Source organism: Cheilinus undulatus, linkage group 3, assembly GCF_018320785.1.
Source record: "Cheilinus undulatus linkage group 3, ASM1832078v1, whole genome shotgun sequence".
NCBI lineage: Eukaryota > Metazoa > Chordata > Actinopteri > Labriformes > Labridae > Cheilinus > Cheilinus undulatus.
In genome coordinates this window covers 14,508,028-14,530,186 of record NC_054867.1, presented here as the reverse complement: position 1 = coordinate 14,530,186, position 22,159 = coordinate 14,508,028, and the positions used below count along the sequence as shown (strand labels likewise).

The following is a 22,159-nucleotide window of genomic DNA, read 5'->3' as shown; positions in this document are numbered from 1 at the left end:
ACAAAAGCAGGTGAAGGTAAACACTGAGACATGACAAGCTCTAATCCATAAACTCCTCCTTGCTGCCAGAAGCTTATTTTGGGAATATAAATTATAAAATGAGAGAGTAAGTATCAAAAGGTCGCCGTTGAAGTCAGGCCAACCTGTCAAAACTCACTGATGACATCTAAAGACTATCTGCACTGATGACCTTAGACACAGAGTGAAAACTAGCAACAGTTGAATACCTGTGCAAACTATACAAATGCCATAATGTTCCATACTGTGGAACAAGGACTGTGTGGCATCCACATCTGAGTTGACATTCAACCAATTTACTGTGACCTTTGACCTCTAAAATCTAAACAGAGTTAGGGTGGATATTTGTACTAACTTTGAAGAAAATCCCTTCAGGCTTTCTTAAGATATCACCCACACAAGCAATGGCTTAGCATGAAGCTCAATAACCTTTGAATGCAAAAATTCAATTAGTTCATTCTTTAGTCAGAGTGAACATTTGTGCAAAGTTTGAAGAAAATCCCAAGTGCCCTTGAGATGTTCACAAGAATTGCCTGAATGGACAGATGTATGTATGTACAGTCATGTGCATATGTTTTAGGCCTGTTGGGGGCTAGGGGTTCAGCACAGGGCTGGATGTTCCAAACTCAGGGCTGGAGAGGAGAGGTGAGAGAGGGGAGGGTGGCCAGTCAAGCTTGACACGCAAGTGTCTCAGCAGCCAAGGTCAAGCTCAACAGCATTTCTTTTGTCCAGGCCTTTTCACACTTGGTAATACACCTGGGGACTGCCGGCAGTTTTCAGGCCCTTGAGACATCCACAGCATGACCAGGGGCTCGTGGCAACGCTAACTTCCTGCCCAGACAGTACCCTAGGCCTTGCTTACTCGCCACATCCACCTTTTATTTTATGGACTTTGTTATTTTCTAACATATTGTTTTCCCCTGGTAATATGCAAGGCTATCCAGAGCACAACCAGGGTTGTGTCAATCTTCCCTCCTGTCCAATAATGCCCTGAGGCAGCTTACTTGCCACATCTACTTCAGCATCAAATTTTTAGCCATACATGCTTGAAGTTCAGCACAGTACTGTATGTACAGATGGACAACTGGAAAACGAGTATCCAGCCATACAAAAAAATTGGGCAATAAATATTTAATATAACGGTGAGATGCTTTTCACTGATAGACTGCAAAATGGGATTAGGTTAAGCAGACTGCACAATTGAAGCAGGTCAGTCTTTCTACAAGTCTGTATGAGTGGCAATATTTAGAGTAATTCTTTTTAGACGGCACTCTTGCAAAAGAAAAAAAAAATATCTGTTTTTTTTTTTATCATATAAGGTTTAATTTTCCAGCTACATTGCTGTGAAAAAGTATTTGCCCTCTTCCCAATTTCTTTCATCTTTTTTTTTTGTTTGTTTTTTGCATATTTGTCACGCTTAAATGTTTCAAATAATCAAAGAAATTTTAATATTAGATGAAGATAACCCAAGCAAATACAAAATACATTTTTTAAATGGTGATTTTATTTCTTAAAGGAAATCTCCTTTTTGATCAGCAATGGTTTTGGCCTTGGAACTCTCCCATGGAAGACATTTTTGCCCAGTCTCTTTCTTAATGCTGAATCTGGAACACTGACCTTAACAGAGTCGAGTGAGGCCTGCAGGTATTTAGATGTTGTTCTGGATTCTTTTGTGACCTCCTGGATGAGTGGGCAATATGCTCTTGGAGAATTTTGGTAAGCTGGTCACACCTTGGAAGGTTCAGCACTGTTCAAAGTTTTCTCCACTTGTGGCTAATGGCTCATCAGAGTTTGCTAAAATCCCAAAGCATTAGAAATGGCTGTGTGATCCTTTCCAGACTGACAGATGTCTCTGACTTTTTTGTCATCTGTTGTTGAATTTCTTTAGACGGCAGCATGATTTGTTACTTTTCCCCTTAATAAATTAAATCATCGTTTAAAAACTGCATATTAATTACTCAGGTTATCTTTGTCTGATATCAAAATTTGTTTGAAGACCTGAAAAATTTAAGTGTCACAAATATGCAAAAGAGAAAAAAAAGACATCAGGAAGGGAACAAATTCTCATCAACAAATTACATGGATGCATCCGATGCATTTAGTCATGTAGACATAGTCGAGACGATCTGTTGAGGTTTAACCTGTGAATGTTTGGGAATATTTTCCAATTGTCTGTTGCCCATCTATGGCACCAAAAGCAGGATTAACATCACTTAAATCATCTCCTACCCCATTCTGAGGCTGGGTTAGGTGTACCTAATGTAGTGGTCAGTGAGAATGCAAAGCTGAAGGTTAATGGTGCACACTACTATGTCTTAAATCTTATATCTTAACCAAAATCAGCTAAATTGGATGGAGGGGATCACTTATTTTTTGAGCCTCTCAATTTGTTTAATTCTATCAGCAATGTAAATCTTTCTGCACTGATGCTGCATTTACATTTATGCAGAAAACATAACCAAACACTTTCATAGTGCACCGTTTTCCCTAACAGTGAGTTGTGTTCTTGAGATCTTGCCCTATCTCATTGTGTCGGAGTAACATCATTATCTTTCCCATGATAATGAGTTGATTTTAGGAGTTTTCTCCAGATCTCAATAAAAAAAGAAAAATAAAATGGATGTATGCATGACCACATAGGGCTTCTGTTGGTGACAAAGCCAGGTTCTATCTTTGTAGCCTGAGGAGAGGCTCAGTAGCCAGGCACATTAGTCTAAAGAGCAACATCTCAGAGCGTGGCACAACCTGCCCAGGGGGGAGTTTGATTGTCACAAGTTTGTGTTTAGCAATATCCTCAGTACAGCGGACTGTTGTTCATTTCCTGTACAAAGATAAAATAAGCATATAAAGGCCAACATGTGCTCTCCCACTGGCCTCCATCCACATCACAGCACTTTTCCGCCCAAGTGGGTAGCCACAGATAATTATGCAATTAAAACAATTTTCTGCCCCTATCTGTCAGATTGATGTAATTCACCATCCGAATGACACTAATGGAGTGAGCCCTTTTCTTTATCCTTCCACAAGCAAAAGCCTTTCCTTAGCACTCCACAATGCAGCAGAGCCATCAGCTACAGAGGAAAACAGACAGCCAATAGGAAGGCTTCAGTATTATGATAGCAAGATGTCAGGTACTTAAACTAAAGCCAAGCTGTTTTCATTATGAGCCACACTGTAGCTAGAAAATAAGGAGATTCATCTGTTGTTTGCTCAAATTAACCTCTGGATGAGGACAAAAGATCATCAAAACATTACTCAAAACAAAACAAAACACAACATAAAAATGTTTCAGTTGACTCTAATAATCTTTAGTCCAGATCAGAATGCACACATCTAAAATAGTGCCTACACAGAAGGACTAGTATTAAACCACAAGCACCAGCAGAGAGCCTTTCAAGGAAACCAATCATGGACTGAAGCCATTTGCTATAGAGTCCACAAATTAATCTGTATCTCCCCTCTGCCTTGATGCCATCCGTCTGTACTGGACCACAAAGAAGGATCTGCAGCTAGCATGAACTAGAACTGCATGTGTGCTCAATTTAAGCTTAAGTCAGAGTGGCCATTTATGCAAAGTTTAAAGAAAATGCCTCAAAGCATTCATGAGATATCATGGTCACAAGCAAGGGATGAACATGAGTTCAATAACTATGGTCTTTGACCGATGACATACAAAATCTAATCAGTTTATCCTTGAGTCAGAACGGACTATTTTATCATTTTGAAGAAAATACCTCATGTTCTTGAGATAACAGGTTCATGAGCGAATGGACAGATAGATGGATGACCTGATGTATGGACAGACAGACAGCCTTAAACATAACCTTAAATTCCCACATACACTGGCTGCACTGCAAATCGACACGCATTGGTTTTGCTCTTAAGATGAGCGACCTCTCATACTGGAAGCATGTCTGGGGGAGCGTCAAGCTCACACGGGAATAGTATGTCAACTAGGGTTGGGTATCTTTATTGGGTTTTTTTTCTGATACTGGTGCTAAATCAGGGCTTTTAAATAGTGCCAGTGTCTAAATGGTGCCTGATTCAACAATTTTAAGTACAAAGAAAGTGTTGAAAGTCTTTGTATGAAAAATAGTTGTCCTGGTATCATAAATGATTTAGATAAATGTCTTTAAAAGATGCCAATAGAACATAAGACAAAAAGGAATTTAGTGTAACTTCTTTAGGTAAGAGGCTTAAGCAAAGTTCATACAATGGTGCTGTGTTAGAGACAAACAACATGTAAAAAGGGTGACTTCCTCAAAATGAAAAAGCGGGCAAAGCAAAGAAATTGCTTCAGACAGAAAAAAAGGATTAAAAGAAAAAGTTGTCAGGTACCAAAATGAAGCATCGAAATCTGTGTTGCATTTCGGTCCCGTAGGTCTCAGATTTCTTGGTATCAAATTTCAGTACTCATCCCTATTGTCAACAGTGGATTATTTTTGCCTTTTTTGGTTGATCCATCATTCATTTTGACATGAGTTCATGATTTTTGTGCTTCTACCATGGTGAGTACATAAGGAAAGGTTCATGTTTGCTACAAAGAATCTGTGGTTTCATGTAATCTCACAGTGTAACTTTTCTTTGTCAGTGGCACCAAAGTAGCTCTATAACCCACAGCACTGAAATTAGACCTGGCACATATGTCTGGCAAAATGGCACTTAAGAGATGGATATACAGTCGCTAGAAAAAGTATGTGAACCCTTTGAGATTTCTTGGATTTCTGCATAAATTGGTCATAAAATGTGTTTTGATCTTCATCTTATTCACAACAATAGACAAACGCAGTCTGCTTAAACTAATACTGCACAAAAAATGATATGTTTTCATGTTTTTATTGAACAAAACATGTAAACATTCACAGTGCTGGGTGGAAAAAGTATGTGAACCCCTAGGCTAATGACTGGTTGACTCTCCTTTGGCAGCAATAACCTCAACCAAACGTTTCCTGTAGTTGCAGATCAGACCTGCACAACGGTCAGGAGAAATTTTGGACCATTCCTCTTCACAAAACTGTTTCAGTTCAGCAATATTCTTGGGATGTCTGGTGTGCATCGCTCTCTTGAGGTCATGCCACAGCATCTCAATCGAGTTGAGGTCAGGACTCTGACTGGGCCACTCCAGAAGGTGTATTTTCTTCTGTTGAAGCCATTCTGTTGTTGATTTACTTCTATGCTTTGGGTCGTTGTCCTGTTGCATCACCCATTCTCTGTTGAGCTTCAGTTGGTGGACAGTTGGTCTTAAGTTTTCCTGCAAAATGTCTTGATAAAATTGGGAATTCATTTTTCCATCAATGACAGCAATCCGTCCAGGCCCTGAGGCAGCAAAGCAGCCCCAAACCATGATGGCCCCTCCACGATATTTCACAGTTGGGATGAGGTTTTGATGTTGGTGTGCTTTTCTCCACACATAGCGTTGTGTGTTCCTTCCAAACAACTCAATTTTGGTTTCATCTATGGACACAATATTTTGCCAGTAGTGCTGTGGAACATCCAGGTGCTTTTTTGTAAACTTAAAACGTGCTGCAATGTGCTTTTTGGACAGCAGTGGCTTCCTCCGTGGTTTCCTCCCATGAACTCCATTCTTGTTTAATGTTTTACTTGATTTAGATTTGTCAACACAAATGTTAGCATGTGCCAGAGACTTCTGTAAGTCTTTAGCTGACACTCTAGGATTCTTCTTCACCTCGAGCATTCTGAGCTGTGCTCTTGCAGTCATCTTTACAGGACGACCACACCTAGGGAGAGTAGCAACAGTGCTGAACTTTCTCCATTTGTAGACAGTCTGTCTTACCATGGACACATGAACATCAAGACTTTTAGAGATACTTTTGGAACCCTTTCCAGCTTCATGCAAGTCAACAATTCTTGATCGTAGGTCTTCTGAGAGCTCTTTTGTGCCAGGCATGGTTAACATCAGGCAACACTTCTTGAGAACAGCAAATTCAACACTGATGTGTGTTTTTTATAGGGCAGAGCAGCTTTAACCAACACATCCAATCTCACCACATTGATTGGACCCTAGGTTGGCTGACTCCTGGCTCCAATTAGCTCTTGGAGAAGTCATTAGCCTAGGGGTTCACATACTTTTTCCACCCTGCACTGTGAATGTTTAAATGGTTTGATCAATAAAAACATGAAAACATATCATTTTTTGTGCAGTATCAGTTTAAGCAGACTGTGTTTGTCTATTGTTGTGACTTAGATGAAGATCGGAACACATTTATGACCAATTTATGCAGAAATCCAAGAAATCTCAAAGGGTTCACATACTTTTTCTAGCGACTGTAGCATGAGGTTGAACTGCTCCAATTGACTAGAGAGGAAGCGATTTTCTCTGAAATATGTTTCATGGGTGGGTCACAGCCTTTGTGTAAATTGGAAGTTAGGCTGTCAGCCCTGGCTTTACCTGTGAAGAGCTTTATTTATCAATGTCTGAAAAAATCAAAGTAATATAAAGGTGTTGGCATTTTTTACATCTAGACAGCCACAAAACCAGACCATACATATTTCTGTGCAGCGGGAAAATTTAGGCTAATGCTTTGGGATTTATTACTTTAACAGAGATGACACTATGTATGTAACTGCTTGATTGTGAAAGGAAAGTGGGGCTAAGGTGGTTCTTCACTTTAACTTTAACTTTGTTCTTCCAAAACATGCTCAATTTAAGCTAAAGTGAGAGTGGGCATTTATCCAAAGTTTGATGAAAATTCCTCAAAGACTTCTGGAAATATCACAGTCACAGGCAAGGAATAATTATGAGGCCCAACAACTTTTACTACTTTGACCTCCAAAGTCTAATTAGTTCATCCTTGACTCAGAATGAACATGTGTGCAAAATCCCTCAAACCATCCTTGAGGCACTGCATTCACAAAAACAGCCCAGACAGAGGGATGGACAACCTGACGACATAATGCCTCCATCAATGGCTATCTCAGCATAAACCCTCTGGAGGTCATGAACTTCTTACTGGGGTATATTACCATGGTAATGCACATCTTAACTGCTGGTGCAGGTTATTCCTGAGATAAGAGATGAACCCAGAGGACTCTGACGTCTACCAGCAAAAACCTTTAGGCTCTAAGAGAGCTCTGCAGAATAACACAACCTGACATGAACACTTGGGAAGAGACTGTGGTGAGTGGGCCTGCTGAGAAGATTTCATCATTGTGTCTGATTGGGGGTGAAAGGGAGGAGATAGACTATGCCTATTCACAGATTTAATTGCTCACAGGTTCCATTACCCCTGCACAAATGTCACATTCTCTAATAATCATGGGGCATGGCTTCACTGGCAGCATGGCTGGCTGGTAGCCAGACTGTAGGGTGCAACGTGTCCATGCCATCAACATTTACAGAGACAGATAGACAGTGGTAGATAGTAAGCTGAGGGACAGAGAGACTACAGTATGTGGAGAGTAATGAACACAAAGCAGATGACAGAAGAGAAAAAAACACATTTAAAGATATCAGATATTAAACTGATTTCAGCTGCACCTGTATATTTCAGATAGTTTGTTACTGATGACAAAAAGCATGAGATCAATGTAATAAGAAGAGAAAGAAGGAAGAAAGGAGAACACAAACATACGTTGTGAATTTTCTTCCATAAGTTAATTCACAGGTCTACTTTATTATAACTTCTGATTTACTTTCCTTTAAATTCTGAACCCCAGATTTATCTTAAGAGCCAGTTTTGCCTCTGACTGCAGCCATTTCGCTTCATTGTGCACGCCAAAGAGAGCGTGTAATTACTTAAAAGGTCAAGTTAGTGAAGAAGCTCAGTTTACTGTGCAAGATGTGGGCAAGATCAACTAGATTGGGTTAACTTCATGTGGTCCCATCAAACACATTTTTGTTTGTTTGTTCTTTGGTCTTATCTGCCATGATCTGAAGTGTCAATGTGGGCAAAGGAAGTGGCCCTTAGGCATGACCTGATGCTGATCACATACTGGGATTCACTGATAAAGTGCATAGCAGCAGCCAAAACAGTTTACATTATGTAAAATGTGCAGCAAAACATGTTGTGCAAATCTTAGTACAAAGGGAATGCAGTAATGAAAACACATATTGAAAATAATAACAAAAAATTGTGTCAACAGTAATGCACTACCTTACTGTATTTCAAATAATCTACCAGCATTGTGTCTGCTTCGGGTATTTTGCGTGTTATTTGGTACAGAAAAAGTTGGCAACCCCAGGATTAAGCAACACGAAGAAGAACTCCATCTGGCAAAAATAGGGCTGTAAATGGGAGCCACGCTGGTGTCAGTGACACATGTAACAGCTGTGGAAAATTGTGGACTTGGTCTTCAAAAACTTTCTGCCTTGTTGTACCTACTGCTGTCTAGACTGCCATACAACCTTAGCCTCTGTGGTCACCCCTACCTTTCATGTGCGTACTACATTTTGTGTCATGTAAACTCTTGGGGGCATGCACATCTAAAGTGCCACACATCTGCAGGGGACAAGAGGCAGCCTCCGTGCAAACACAAAAGCAGATGAATCTCCACAATGGTGCATGGATTCCATTGCAGTTGTTTTCTGTGCATGTTTTTGACTGTGCATTATTCATGTATATGCAGCACATGCAATGTTGATGTGTGTGTGTGTTTTTTTTTTTTTTTTCTTTTGCCTTGTGCATCTTTTTCCATTTGCAATTTTTTCAGTTTTGTATTTTTGCAACATAGGTTATGAATTTGCTGCATGCTTTGTCCTAATGTAAATTATTACAGCAATTATTGTATCACAGTACCACATCAAAATCATTTAATTGTCTGGGGTTATAAACATCATTTCTCTTTAATCTAACTACTATAACTGGCAGCATGTCTGCATGTCTGTCTGTGTTGTTTTGCACGCCACACTGTTGCTTTAATTGTCCTTGATATTTCTCAGAAGACTTCTTGGGTGTATTGGTTCAAAACTGGTGCCATAAAAAAATCATCATTATGTACAGGTCTTCAATAAAATATTAAAACTGTTGAACTGAGTCATAATGCTGTGTTGGGATTATTGTACAGGCTACCGGATCGTGAGCTCCAACACCCTAAACAGACAATTTTGCTTTTAAACCGTTTTTTTTTTTTTTTTTTTTTTACATAAGCAAGAGAGTGCTGTAAGAGTGGAAACATCTATATCAATCAGAAGTCAGAAGCTGGAGTGCCCCATGGCTCAGCTCTGAGCCCCCTATTGTTTTTAAACCTACCTAAGTGACATTTACTACCCACCAAGAGAAGGACAATTCCCCAGTTTGCACATGACCTGTGCTGCTGGGCATCATCTAAAAACCCTTTTTTGATCATCAAAAGAGGGAAAGTATTTCTGCAGTCCAAAAAAAAAAAAAAAAATCAACAAAGCGGCAAGTATTAATCTAATTAGATAACACTGTCAAGCAGGAAGTACCCATCTGTTAAGATGGCATTGTAGGAATATCATAATGTTATCTTCCTTGGTTTCAAACTAGCAAAATTCCTTTAAAAGATACATTTTCATCAATGGCAAAATCTGACGGCAGAAGGATGTTTGTTATTACATACAGTGCTTAACAAATTTATATTACCACCCTAACCCTAACCAAAGTAAGGTTTATGCCACAGCTGCCCTAAATTAACAGCATTGATAATTACCAGAATCATTTTTTATGTTTCTAGAATGGTTAATACACCAATATGTAGAAGCCCTTTAACCCAAATGATATTTTTAATGCTAAAATATAATTATTATTGTTATCCATGAATTTTCAAATTTACTGATTTACAAAAAACTGAAAAAATAGTAAAGCACATTATTATTTCCTGATTAATTTGTCAAATTATAACTATTTTCTTGCATTCCTGAACAGAAAAATTAGTTTTAGTGGTTGAATGTTATGCTTGATTAATTTCTGACTTCTCAGAGAAGCCCAGTGAGCCGGCTCAAATTTGGGTGAATTCAGTTTGAAATCCCTCATTCCTGTTCAAAAGTGTAAAACGTGGAGAGCTCACTGAAAATGATAGAGTCTGCATAAAAGCATTTCATGATGCTGGATGGTCTCTGAGACAAATATGACAGGTGGTCTAATAAATTTGTTAAGCACTGTACCTCTGCCATGGCTGCTCAAAACTGCAGCATCAATAACAAAAAAAGACAAGCAAGAACACTTCCTGTATGCACAAAACGTTATTTCACAATCTCAACATTCAGATCCGACTCATGTTTTGAGACTGATATGGGTTTTCCCCTCATTCATATCTAAATCAGACCACATATATGCTAATGTAGATCTCTGAATCCCATCACGAATGAAAAATGCCTCAGTTTGATTTGAAATAAACAACTGCCTCACCTGGTTTGCAACATTCCAGTTAAATACATAACTTTGGTCTTTAATATTTGTGTTTTTATTCTTTGCTTTAGTGCTCCCTGGAATCTATTGCTTAACAGTCAAACATCTTAACAGAATTTTTGATGTATTTGTTGAGGTCCTGATCAAGCAAATCATGGCCTGATACAAATAAGACTTCGAGACAAACTCAAAATACTGCAGAGTTCCCTCAAAGAGGTGCCGAAAACATTTATGGAAAAAAGAGACAAATACCTTAGTGTTGCAGGACAGGGGGGCAATCAGTTCTTCAAATCAGAAGTCAGCTCAGTCTTGAGGGCAGGGCCATCGGTTGCTCTATCAGAGAAAGGTAAAACAGTTTAAAACAGGCGGTAAAACAGTGAAGAAATCCTCTTTTTTGTTCTATTTCTACAGGTAGAATAAATGAACCAAAGCTCTTTGTAAACTATCTTTATATAAGCCACTAATGTTGGCATTTTGTGCCCAACGTTCAAGTTAGTTTCTATTTTTGCAGATAAGCAGCTATTACAGAAAAACAAAGTAAATGCATCCTAAGTCATTGAAATATGTGGAAAATATGTTTTCAAAAGTGGTTGCATGTTTTATTGTTTTATGGTTCCTTTAAAGGAGCTGGTCAAGATGAACAACCACGTGTATACAGCACGCTATGAAGCTAACCAAGTGGTAAAGTTACAGATTTAAACATGTTGTTAACCAGTATTCATTTGTGGGCATTCATATTCTAATAATGACCTCAATACTAAAGCCTAAACTGTGAAATTACATAATTGTTACTGTAAGGATGGCCTAGTGGGTTAGGCTCAAAAAGGAGTCAAAGGTTCCAAAAAATGCAGTCCAATTGAATTTATTTACAGTGAAAAATGTGCAGTGGTATTTACAGTGCAGGCCTGGAGGAAAATAATGCTAAAAACTTGCAAAAGAGGAAAAAATGTGAAAACAGAAGAAGACTGAGCTCTATACAATGCTCTGTTGCAGCTCTGCACACACTTTGTTCACTTCAAACAGCTCTCACAACCTAACAGCTCTGACACCAACCACCAACAACCTCACTAGGCCTCAGCCTCCTCTTATATAGGAGTGAGGGGAAGGTACCATTGTCAAAGGATTAAGTTGAAATCAATTAACTCAACTAAACACAATAAATGACTGCAAAATGAATAAACATTTTCCAGACAAATTCATATCATCATACACAATATCACAGGTAAGTTACATGTTCACAGTTAATTTAAAACAAGACATTTCCTTCTGTTTGCCATAAAAACACCCCTCCAACTCCACCACACTTGGTGCCTTCTACCCAGCACATCTCTATATAAGCCAATGGCGGGCTTCTATTCTGTTTGCCACTTCCTGGTTTCAGAAGCTAAGCAGAAGAAGGCACATGGAGCACTGGGTGAACAAACATATCACTTTGACATCCCTAGCTATAAATAAATGTGTTTCGGGTTAAAACAGCATTCATGTCTGTTTATTTGACTTTAACCAGTAATACTTGAATCAGTTTTGAATGTTTTAGTTTGTCAGAAAGAGCTTTTTAGACTAAGTAGCTGTTTGCTAGCAGTGCTATCCTAACATGACACAGGCCTCTTAGCCGGTTTGATGTATCAAAAGAAAGGCTGTGTTACATTAATGCATGCATGCTTTACTCAGTTTAGAGGGCACGGGGTAGCACCGTGACAGTAACAGAGGATGTCCAGAAGATGATGCACCATTCAACCTATCCCCTCTGTCCCACGGCTCTTTGCTTCTCTCTCCCCTCTTTTTTACCCTGTGCTTTTATTTGTCCTTCTCCAGCAGCTAATTCATGGCTTTAATGTAACGTCACACACTTATGGAGTCACCCATGGTGACCAAGAAAAGCCTCCATCTGCTGTATAATATGGATCAGACAGTAGAAGGTAAGTTATTATATGCAACATAAAACAGAGAAGTTGCCTGTCTCAGATGCCTCCTTCATGTTTTAACCTATTTTATTTTCTACTCTTTTAATGAGAACATTTGATGTTCAATTGGATGCTCGAACCAAAAAGGAGACAAGCTTGCAAATGATTTAAAGGTTAATAGATGATAGTGCAGGAGGTTTTACTGCACATCTCTTACTGCATATCTCTTTACTTTGCCAGATTTGGAAATGTTTTAGATCTGTGTAGCTCTGTTTCTTTGCTGAGTAACCTTAATTCCTGTCATTCTATTGCTTGCCATTTTATCAAAGTATTCTATGACCTTGGTGGCCTATTCATCTGAAGTGCTGTTTTTAAAGACCTCTCAAGTGAGCTAAATCCATGTATTGGTATCATTGATTCACTAACTGATGCTATGCTGCTAATTCTGTCCCACTAAAACACAAAGTTAGACATGTTCAGGCATCAAGCATGTTTCACTAGTTACACATATGCACAACAGTGCTCTTGGGTTTACTGTCAGATACTGACCCCCTGCATAACCAGCTGGAACCTTGGGAGGATGAAGGAGGGGGCAAGGAAGACAGAACAGGGAAACCCAGGCTCAGAGGTGCCAGAGACACAAGGCGGGCTCAGAGGAAATTTAAAAAAAAAAAAAAAATACAGAGGCTCGCCATAATCACAGGAGAAAGGAGACTGAGGTGCACGCAAAAGCTAAGTATGAATGCTTTGGCCCAGGCTAAGATTAAGTCAGTGGTCATATCAAAGAAAAGGGCTTTTTAATTCATGCTCATTAACTCTGGAAAGAAATGTTTTAATAATTCTGCTTTTACAAGAACTTTTGTAAACCATTCAAATCATTTAAAACAAGTTAATCTTAGAGCCCAGAACAAGTATCATTAACACCAATGTTGTTTTTAAAAAAATGAACACCAGAGTTAGCACCCATGGAGGATGGACAGTGCCTAAAAAGTATTCACCCCTATTTATCAATTTTATAATTCAGTCATGGTCAATATAATTGGGCCTTTTTAACCAAAACAAAGAAAAACAAAAATTTGGGACTGTATGTTTCTTTTCCTGGCTACCATTACACCATAAAGACAAAAGAACACTCAAGCCACTCAGAGAAAAGGTTTGCTGAAAAGTATAAGCCAGGGGATGGATTTTTAAAAAATCCAGGTTATTAAACATCCCCCAGAGTTCAGGTAAATCCGTACACAAGAAATGTAAGGAATATGGAAAATGTGTAAATCTGCCTAGATCAGGCTGTCCTCACAAACTGAGTGACCACGCAAGAAAGGGACTAGAGAGAGAGAGGCCACCATGATATCAATGACTACCCTGATGGCAGCAGCTGAGAAGGGAGGGACTCTGCATACAACATACAACCAGTAGCACAGGTTCTTCACCAGTCAAAGCTTTGTGGGAGAGTGGCAAGGAGAAAGCCACTGTTTAAATAAATTCATATTAAATCTCGACTAGAGTTTGCGCGCCAGTAGTCGAGTGGTTAAGGCACCATGTATGCGGGCAGCCCTGGTTCCAATCCGGCCTGAGGCCCTTTGCTGCATGTCTCTCCCCCACTCTCATCCCTGTTCCTGAGTCTGTCCACTGTCTCCTCTGTCCAATAAAGGCACAAAAAGCACCCCCCCCCCCAAATTATCTCGACTTTGCCTAAAGGCATGTGGGAAACTCCATGGTCAAGTGGAAGAAAGTTCTTTGGACTAATGAGATCAAAATGGTACTTTTTGGCCATTAGACAAGACGCCGAACACTGCACATCACCAGAAGCACACCACCCCCACTGCTGAAGCACAGTAGTGGCAGCATCATGCTGAGGAGATGATTCTCAGCAAGAATGTGGTAAAATATAGGAAAATCTGGGAGGAGCAAACAGCAAAAGCTACACAGAAATGGTTTTAAGACAACTGGGTGAATGTCCTGGAGTGTACAAGTCAAAGCCCAGACCTCAAACTAAAAGATAATTTGAAACAAAAGCACTGAATGGGCAAACGTAGGTGTAGGTGTCATCTGCTGGTCACTTTTGTGCCAAACCTGTGCTGGAGCAAATGCCTTAGGCCTGCATAGACCATAACCTATGCAAAAGGCTAATAAGCACCTCCACAAAAATGGAATTGCATGTTGAATCAATGCAGAGCGTAAGCCCTGTGACTGGTCCGATTGCTAGTATGGGGTGACTGCCCGTCTCTGTAAGCTTGATCGACATAAAGTCACTCTTAATTTCATGTAGAGTCACATAAATGGCTACAGATGACAAACTAATTTGTCAAATCTACTTGACATCTGAAATGATCAGAAGTGTGTTTCCTCATCCATGTCTCTCAGGGGCCGAACAAAGAGCCCCCCCCCACCCTCTGCTTCAACTGTTCAAGCCGCAATACTGTCCATCCCTTCCCACGTCTCCTCTCTTTTATTCTCTGCAATAATTGCAGTATGATCAACTACTTCTCAGGATTAATCAGCTTGGTTTTACTTGCCATTGTTCCCTGTATACAAATAGGCATAGTGGCAGCAGAAACTCTGTTTACCAAGTAATGACAAAAAACATCATGCAGAATAATGTTTGGTTGCCTTTGAGAATTAACTACATCTCTAAAGAGCTCCAAAGATAATAATACAGATCCTCTTGAAGTCCAGTCGTCCCAAGTTTCTCTGTTTATGAGCACCCTCATTTGCCAGACTCACTGACATTTGTATTACAGTAGAAGGCTGGTTCTATAACATTTTAATATTGTGGCTCTGAAATACACCAACATAATCGCAATAGCCTACTGTCAACACCAGTATTTCTGCAGTCCATTGTAGCAAGTGACGTCATGGTGGTCACATGACTGCAAGTGGTCAGCAACTGGGGCTTTGAGTGAACAGAGGAAAATAGGTGCTGAAACAGATCCATGGCTGGAACCATTAAGTCATCCTACTCCCAGTGCGTCATCTACTAAGAGATGGTCTTTGGGAACACACATGACTGACCCATGCAGCTGGGGACAATTACAAGAGATTGGTCTTTCAGGGCTGTCACCCACTTACTTGACCCGGTAGCTTAAAGACAAAGAGAAGATCCACATGATTTAAACTCCTCCCAGAGAGGTGCTCACAAGGTTAGGGAGTCAATGCAGACATTAATAGGTCACTGTGTGGCCCACTTGGGAACAATTACTCCCAGTCACAGCTAAGTGGACACTTGATTGAACAGGACAGAGGCAGAACACACTTCCACAGATAACAATCCCCAGAGCCATTTGGGATAAAAAGCCCTTGTCACAAAGTCTTTATGGCCGAAACTCATCTTCTTTTTCCCTTTTAAAGAAAGTGAGAGTGTGATAGAGAGCCGTTCTCTGGGAGAGATGAGTCTCTCAGAAATATTCATTTTCCAGCGACACTTATGCTGATTATGGCACAGAAACAAATGCAAGGTGACTTGTAGAAATGCTCAACAATGTGAATGGATCCTACTGTTCACTATCAATGAACAGACACTCACCAGCTACTTCATTAGGTACAACTCCTCATTAACACAAACATCTAATCAGCCAATCACATGGAGGCAGCGATGCATTTCAGCAAGTAGACATGGTCAAGATGACCTGGTGAAGTTTAAGCCAAGCATCAGAATGGGGAAGAAAGGGGATTTAAGAGACTATGAAACAGAAACAAAGGAGAGTGACCAGACTGTTTTGGCTTGGTAGAAAGGTGACAATAACTCAAACAACCACTGGTTACAACAAAGCTTAGCAGAGGAGCATCTTTGAATGCACAGCACATCAAACCTTGTAGCAGATGGGCCACAGCAGCAGAAGACCACACTCCTATCTACTAAGAACAGGAAACTGAGTCTACAATTTGCACAGGCTGACCAAAAGTGGGTGATAGACCATGCCTTATCTGATGGGTTTTGATTTTAACTGTGGCATTCAAATGGTAGGGTCAGAATTGGTGTAAACACCACGAACCAACCAAACCACAAACAACCATGACACGTTATTTTCACTTTAAACACTTCCTCCCCCAATTGTTGTGAACTTCAGCAGATTGTTTTTATCAGGTCTACATGCATACATGCTTCCAATGCTGACTCAATATTTACTTTAGGTAAATCTAATGAGGTTTTTGGTGAGAGTATATCACAATGAAAACTGGTAAGCTTTACAATACATATTGCAATTGTTTGAACACTTGAAATGCACTGAGTTCAACTGCAACAAGAAACGTATAATTCTAGACGAGAGTGGCACAGAATACCAAAATTTCAATACTTTTTCAGTACATTTTATTCAAAACAGTATAATACTAGTTACCTGGTATTTGGTACTATTTGTTCGTCATGTGGTTCCGGCCTATAAAGAAGTATTTAAAATATACTATCTGGATCTCCACAAGGTAACAGTATAAGCAAGGCGGGAACAGTGTCAACAGTAATGTAGATAGCTCCAATCATTCATTAAGTTTTACAAAGCGCAAGCACCAGCCATAAGAGGAAGCTTGTCCGCATGACATTAGCCATAAAACGTCTATATACCATACTGGTGAACAAAAAGGGCGACCAGTGTCTCCAGTAGAACTATGTTATCCACATGGCAAACCAATGGACCTACCAAACCTGCATGCTAAAGGTACTACAAAACAGCAAGCATACTCTGAACATCTCACAAAGAACCTCAGTGACAAATGCACAGACATCTCCAAGGTTAGCATATGAGCTGGCTGGCTAGCCCACTAGCTGCTAAATGCTGTTATATGGTAAACATAGTGTATCAGTAGCAAGTGGATGACAAATAAATGAAGCTAAGTTATTTTGGGGCCTGATTTGTCGGTTTATTTTCATTGGATAAATGGCTTATAATAGGGCAACTAAATTATGTTGTGTGTTTTTGTATCTTGTTGTAACAGTCAGAAAAAGGTTGGACCCAAATAATAAAATCTAACCACAGATTAGCTACTTGCCCTGATATTCAAGAAACTATATGGTGGCTCTTAAAATCCTACTTTGTAAACTCTGTCACATAGTTTTGACTTAAATAGAATGGAGAATATTTTCTAGAACTACGGTTGTTTGTCAAATGTCATTTCCAAAATGCAGTCATCACTTTTAGACACCCTGTGTCTGATCCATTAGGCATCAAGCTTTACAGCGGCACATAGAGAGAAAGAATCCCCATCATACCCCAAAACACCAAAACTGGAGTGCTGATATCTCAGGGTCAAACATTTTTGAGATGATTTTAGTGTAATTTTATCTCCATTCTCAGTGAAATGGTCTTCACCGTTGTAGTTTTACAAAAGTGGTGATCCATCAGTGTTAGTTCAACTCTTTAAAGAGTTTATTGATCTAAGCTCTGCCTACAGCAATATCAAATCAGAGGGTGAATTTCCCCATCATGTCCTTGGGCAGAGTGTTTAGATGTGTTTTATATGTGTTTAGTTGTGTTTCAATGTTGGCTGCTGAACAGTGATCCCCGCTGAGGTTGTTTTGGTCATGTTTCTGGTGGATTGTTGTTTTTGGTGTGAGACATATTGGCACCATGAGGGAAGTTACCCACTGAGTTAGATCCTTGCCCTTGGCTTTAGGTGTTCCTATGTGCTTAGTGCATATTTTCTTTCAGTAGTTTTAACTTGGCTATCATGTTAAATCTCTACTTTGTTCTTGACAGAGGAGACCCTCCCACAGATTTTCGAGAGTTTCTGGAGCTCTGTCATATTTTGAAAAAATTAATACTTTCAAAAACATAGTTTAAAATATGCATTGTGGACACTTCTAACTATATAAGAGTTAAAGGAACACTCTAAATTTTGCCATGATTTGACTTAAACTTTTTTAAAGGTGTGACTTTACCTGAACAACCTGGTTGGAGATTTATTCTCTTGTTCTTCTTGCCAATAAGGAAAGATCATATCTACTGTTAAACTCCTCAGTACATAGTACTTAAAGTAATCTTTAAATTGAATACTTTTACTTTAACTTGGGTAGATTTATAGACCGATACCTTTACTTTTACTTAAATAAATCTTAACTAGAGTAGCTGTACTTTTCCTCGAGTACAGTAGTCCTATATTTTTTTCCACCACTGGTCATAACAACACTATTCAGGGCAAAGACTAAAACTCTTTAACAAAGACATGAATTGCCTCCAACACCTGGTGTCTTAGGTGTGGTTTAAAATCAGTTCATGTCACAATTAACAAGAAGTTCATGGGTTTTAAGTTTGTTGAGTATAGGAAAAAAAACAAATAAGTAAAAATAATGTTAGTGTAAAATAGTCAACCCCTCATACACAACTTAATTTTATTAATTTAGGAGCACATTTTCCAGTGATTTGCATAGGCTGTGTGCTGTTTGTGGTCCTGTATCTTTTTTTCTTGGTCTCTGTTTATTCATTCTATTACATTAGAAAATCAGTTTCACATTCTTTCTCAGCCTGCAGCAGCTGGTGCTACAGTTTTTGGGTGATACTGGCTGGAGATGACAGACAAGCACAGCTGCAGACCAAGTGGCAGACTTCAAAACGCCCGCAGACAAGAAGAGACTTTTTCAGATATGAAAAATAACCAACTTGTTGATAGAGTTTTACCACACCGGACAAAGTCCAAGTTCATCACTTTTCCCTCCTCACTGTTTGAAAAACTGAGAACTCCAAGGAATGAACACTTGCCTTGTTCTCACATTAAAATAGATCTATTTTTATTTATATGGGGCCTACAGAAATAACAGACCTCAGAAATGTTTGCCAACAAAAACCCTAGCTGAACATTTTTAGGCAAATTAACAAAAGTGTTACACAGGTATTATGGCTGCCAAACTTGATAAATGACCCACAAAGAAGCCTTCTATTCTCAGCACACACAAATGGGGTACGTACCCCTTACTGTGCTGCAAAGCAAATTGTGTTTGCTGCTTTTTGTATGAAATTAAATCAGAAATGATGCATTTGGAGCAAAATTTGGCCTCATTCTAGCAAATGAGCCTTACGGCAAACAAAAAAAGGATCTGATTCACAAACCACGGACACATAGCAGAAGTATTTTGGGCCTTAGAAAGTTAGGTCACAACTGCAGTGTGGTAACTGTGGCTGTTTCATTCAGACTGGAAAAGTGATCATGACAACAATTCCACTTGCATGTGACCTAAGAAAATAAATCAGGTATATTGTTACTGTAAATGGACCGCAAATGTGTTGCACAATTCTTCTAAGCACTCAAAGCACTTTACACAACATGTCAGCATTCACCCTTTCACACACACATTTAAACACTGATGACAGAGGATGATATGCAAAGTGCTGGGCTGCCTTTCAGGACCATCCACCCACATTCAGGGCCATCACTGTCCCTTTGGGAGCAATTTGGGGTTCAAAGTCTTGCCCAAGGACTCTTCAATATGTGGATGGCAGGGGCCAGTGATGGTCCAACAACCAAATCAGAGCATTGGCCTGCCTTATGTCTGAACCACAGACACCCCAGTCCAAGACTGCAGTTGGTGGAGACTGTTTGGAGCCATTATGCAACATCAGGATGAGCCTCTGGATAAGCTGTTACTGCTGGATAATACCAGGGAGGTAACATCTTTATAGACACTGAAATTGATAAGTCAGAGCTTTACATTAAAATGGAAATACAACCCTAACTCCAAAAAAGCTGGAGCACTGTGTAAAATGTCAATACAAACAGAATGCAATGGTTTGCAAATGTCATAAACCCAGAGGAACAAAAACAAGGTATCAGGTGTTGAAACTGAGACATTTTACCACTTCATAGAAAAATATTAGCTCACTTTGAATTTGATGGCAGCAGCACATCTCAAAAAAGTAGGGACAGGGCCATGTTTACCAAAGGTCTGCAAAGGTCTGCAAAGGTCTGAGAGGTTTTGGAAATGTAGGATTCTAGTTGCTCAACAGTCCTGGGTCTTCTTAGCCAGATTTTTCATTTTAAAATGTGCCAAATGTTTTCTATTGGTGAAAAGTCTGGACTGCAGGCTTGCCAGTTCTCATAGACTCTTTGACTGTGAAGCCATGCTGTTGTGATGGATGTGGTATTGGTTAATCATTGTCTTGCTGAAATATGCAAAGCCTTCCCTGAAAGAGACATTGCCTGGATGGGAGCATTTGTAGCTCTAAAACCTCTGTGTACTTTTTGGCATTGATAGTGCACGTCTTTCCAGATTTGTAAGCTGCCCAAGCCATAGGAACTAATGCAGCCCCATCAAAGATGCAGACTTTTGAACTGTGGGCTGATAACAAGCTGAATGGACCCTCTCCTCATTAGATAGCTAAACATTCTGTCTGTCGTTTCTAAAATAATTTCAAATTTAGATTCTAACCACAGAACAGTTTTCCATTTTGCCTCAGTCCATTTTAAATGAGCTTTGTTCCAGCATTTCTGGATCTTCTTCAAATATGGCTTCTTCTTTGCATGATACAGCTTTAACTTGTACTTGTGGATGGCACAAGAAAATTATTTCTAGAAATGATCCTGAGCCCATGCAGTGATTTCCAGTGCAGAATCATGCCTGTTTTTAAAGCAGTGCCGCCTGAGGGTCTGAAGATCATGAGCATCAAATAATGATCTTTTCCCTTGTGCACAAAGATTTCTCCAGATTCTTTAAGTCTATTGATGATATTATGTGCTGTAGATGGTGGGATATTTAAAGTCCTCACGATTTTACATTGAGCAGCATTTTTCTGAAATTATTCCACAGTGTTTGGATGCAGCTTTTTGCAGATTGGTGAACCTCTGCTTGTCTTAACTTCTGAGACACTCTGCCTCTCTAACATGCTCCTTTCATACCCAGCCTTTCAATGCCCCGTCCTACTTTTTTAGAGATGTGGTCCTGCCATAAAATTTAAAACTAGCTAAAATGTTTATGAAATGTTAAAATATTTCAGTTTCGACCTCTGATATGTTCTACTGTGCAGCAAATGTTGGTTTATGAGATTTGAAAATCACTGAATTGTGTTTTTATTTACATTTTACCCAACGCCCCAACTTTTTTGGGAACTGGAGATATAGAACTGTCCCCTCCTCCTTCAGCAGACATACTGAAAGGAAATCCACCAGCAGAAGAGCACAGCTCTGTCCAGCAGAGAGGGAAAGTGTCAACAGTTCCTCTGTATGATCAAAATTTGAACAATTTAAAGTGTTTTGCTAATTTGGCATGTTTGTGCTAGAACTGAATCACTGAATTAGACCTTTAGATTGCAAAAGGAACAGTCAGCATTGTTCCCCAGGATCAATTTAAAATATATGATGTGAGTGCCGTCTGGGTATCACTCTTTTAACCCCTGCATGGTCAGAGGTTAACAGCTATTCACTAATGGCTTCAATAAGAAAATCTCATGATCCCCCCAAATGTGACACTGATTTCCCATTTGAGTCTATGTCTGTCAGGATACAATACATGCTTAGAGTAGAATTTAAAGCACTTTCACCCTTCTTTCACAAGTTCATGTGCCAACTTTTAAAACATTCCATAGAGAATTTATTGGCTTCTTTTATTCATGTTTTACATACAAGGTTAAATGGTTGTAACCCAAATATCTTTTTATTTTTACAACTTTATCCTTGTGGTGAGCCTACAACAGTATTTTGCAAACACTTAGACCAGAGAAAATGCAAAGCCTCCCTTTATACGTATGACAAATCATCCACACTTTCCTGGCCCAGGCACAAAAGGGAAAGGTGGTCATGACATTTGTCTGTTCCTCTCAACAATGGTGGCATGTTAGAGAGACGTAGCTGACCAGAATGACTCAAAATAAGACACTGAAAGACTAAAGTTACTATGATGCTATCTATATTCCTCCAGTGTGCCAACTCTGTGAGAGTGCACATCATGACGTGATGGCGTTTCTGTCCTTAGGTCTGGTTGAGCTGAGT

General features: G+C 39.5%; 1 protein-coding gene across 2 annotated transcripts in view; it reads right to left on the bottom strand.

Moving 5' to 3' along the window:
- The window catches only part of foxp1b (forkhead box P1b), a 206,310-nt gene that overhangs the window by 174,846 nt on the left and 9,305 nt on the right, over positions 1-22,159 (bottom strand). For both annotated transcript variants that reach the window (XM_041783699.1, XM_041783698.1), the window contains exon 2: positions 10,599-10,679. The gene's annotated coding sequence lies outside the window, so the exon portion shown is untranslated. The remainder of the gene's footprint in view (positions 1-10,598; positions 10,680-22,159) is intronic.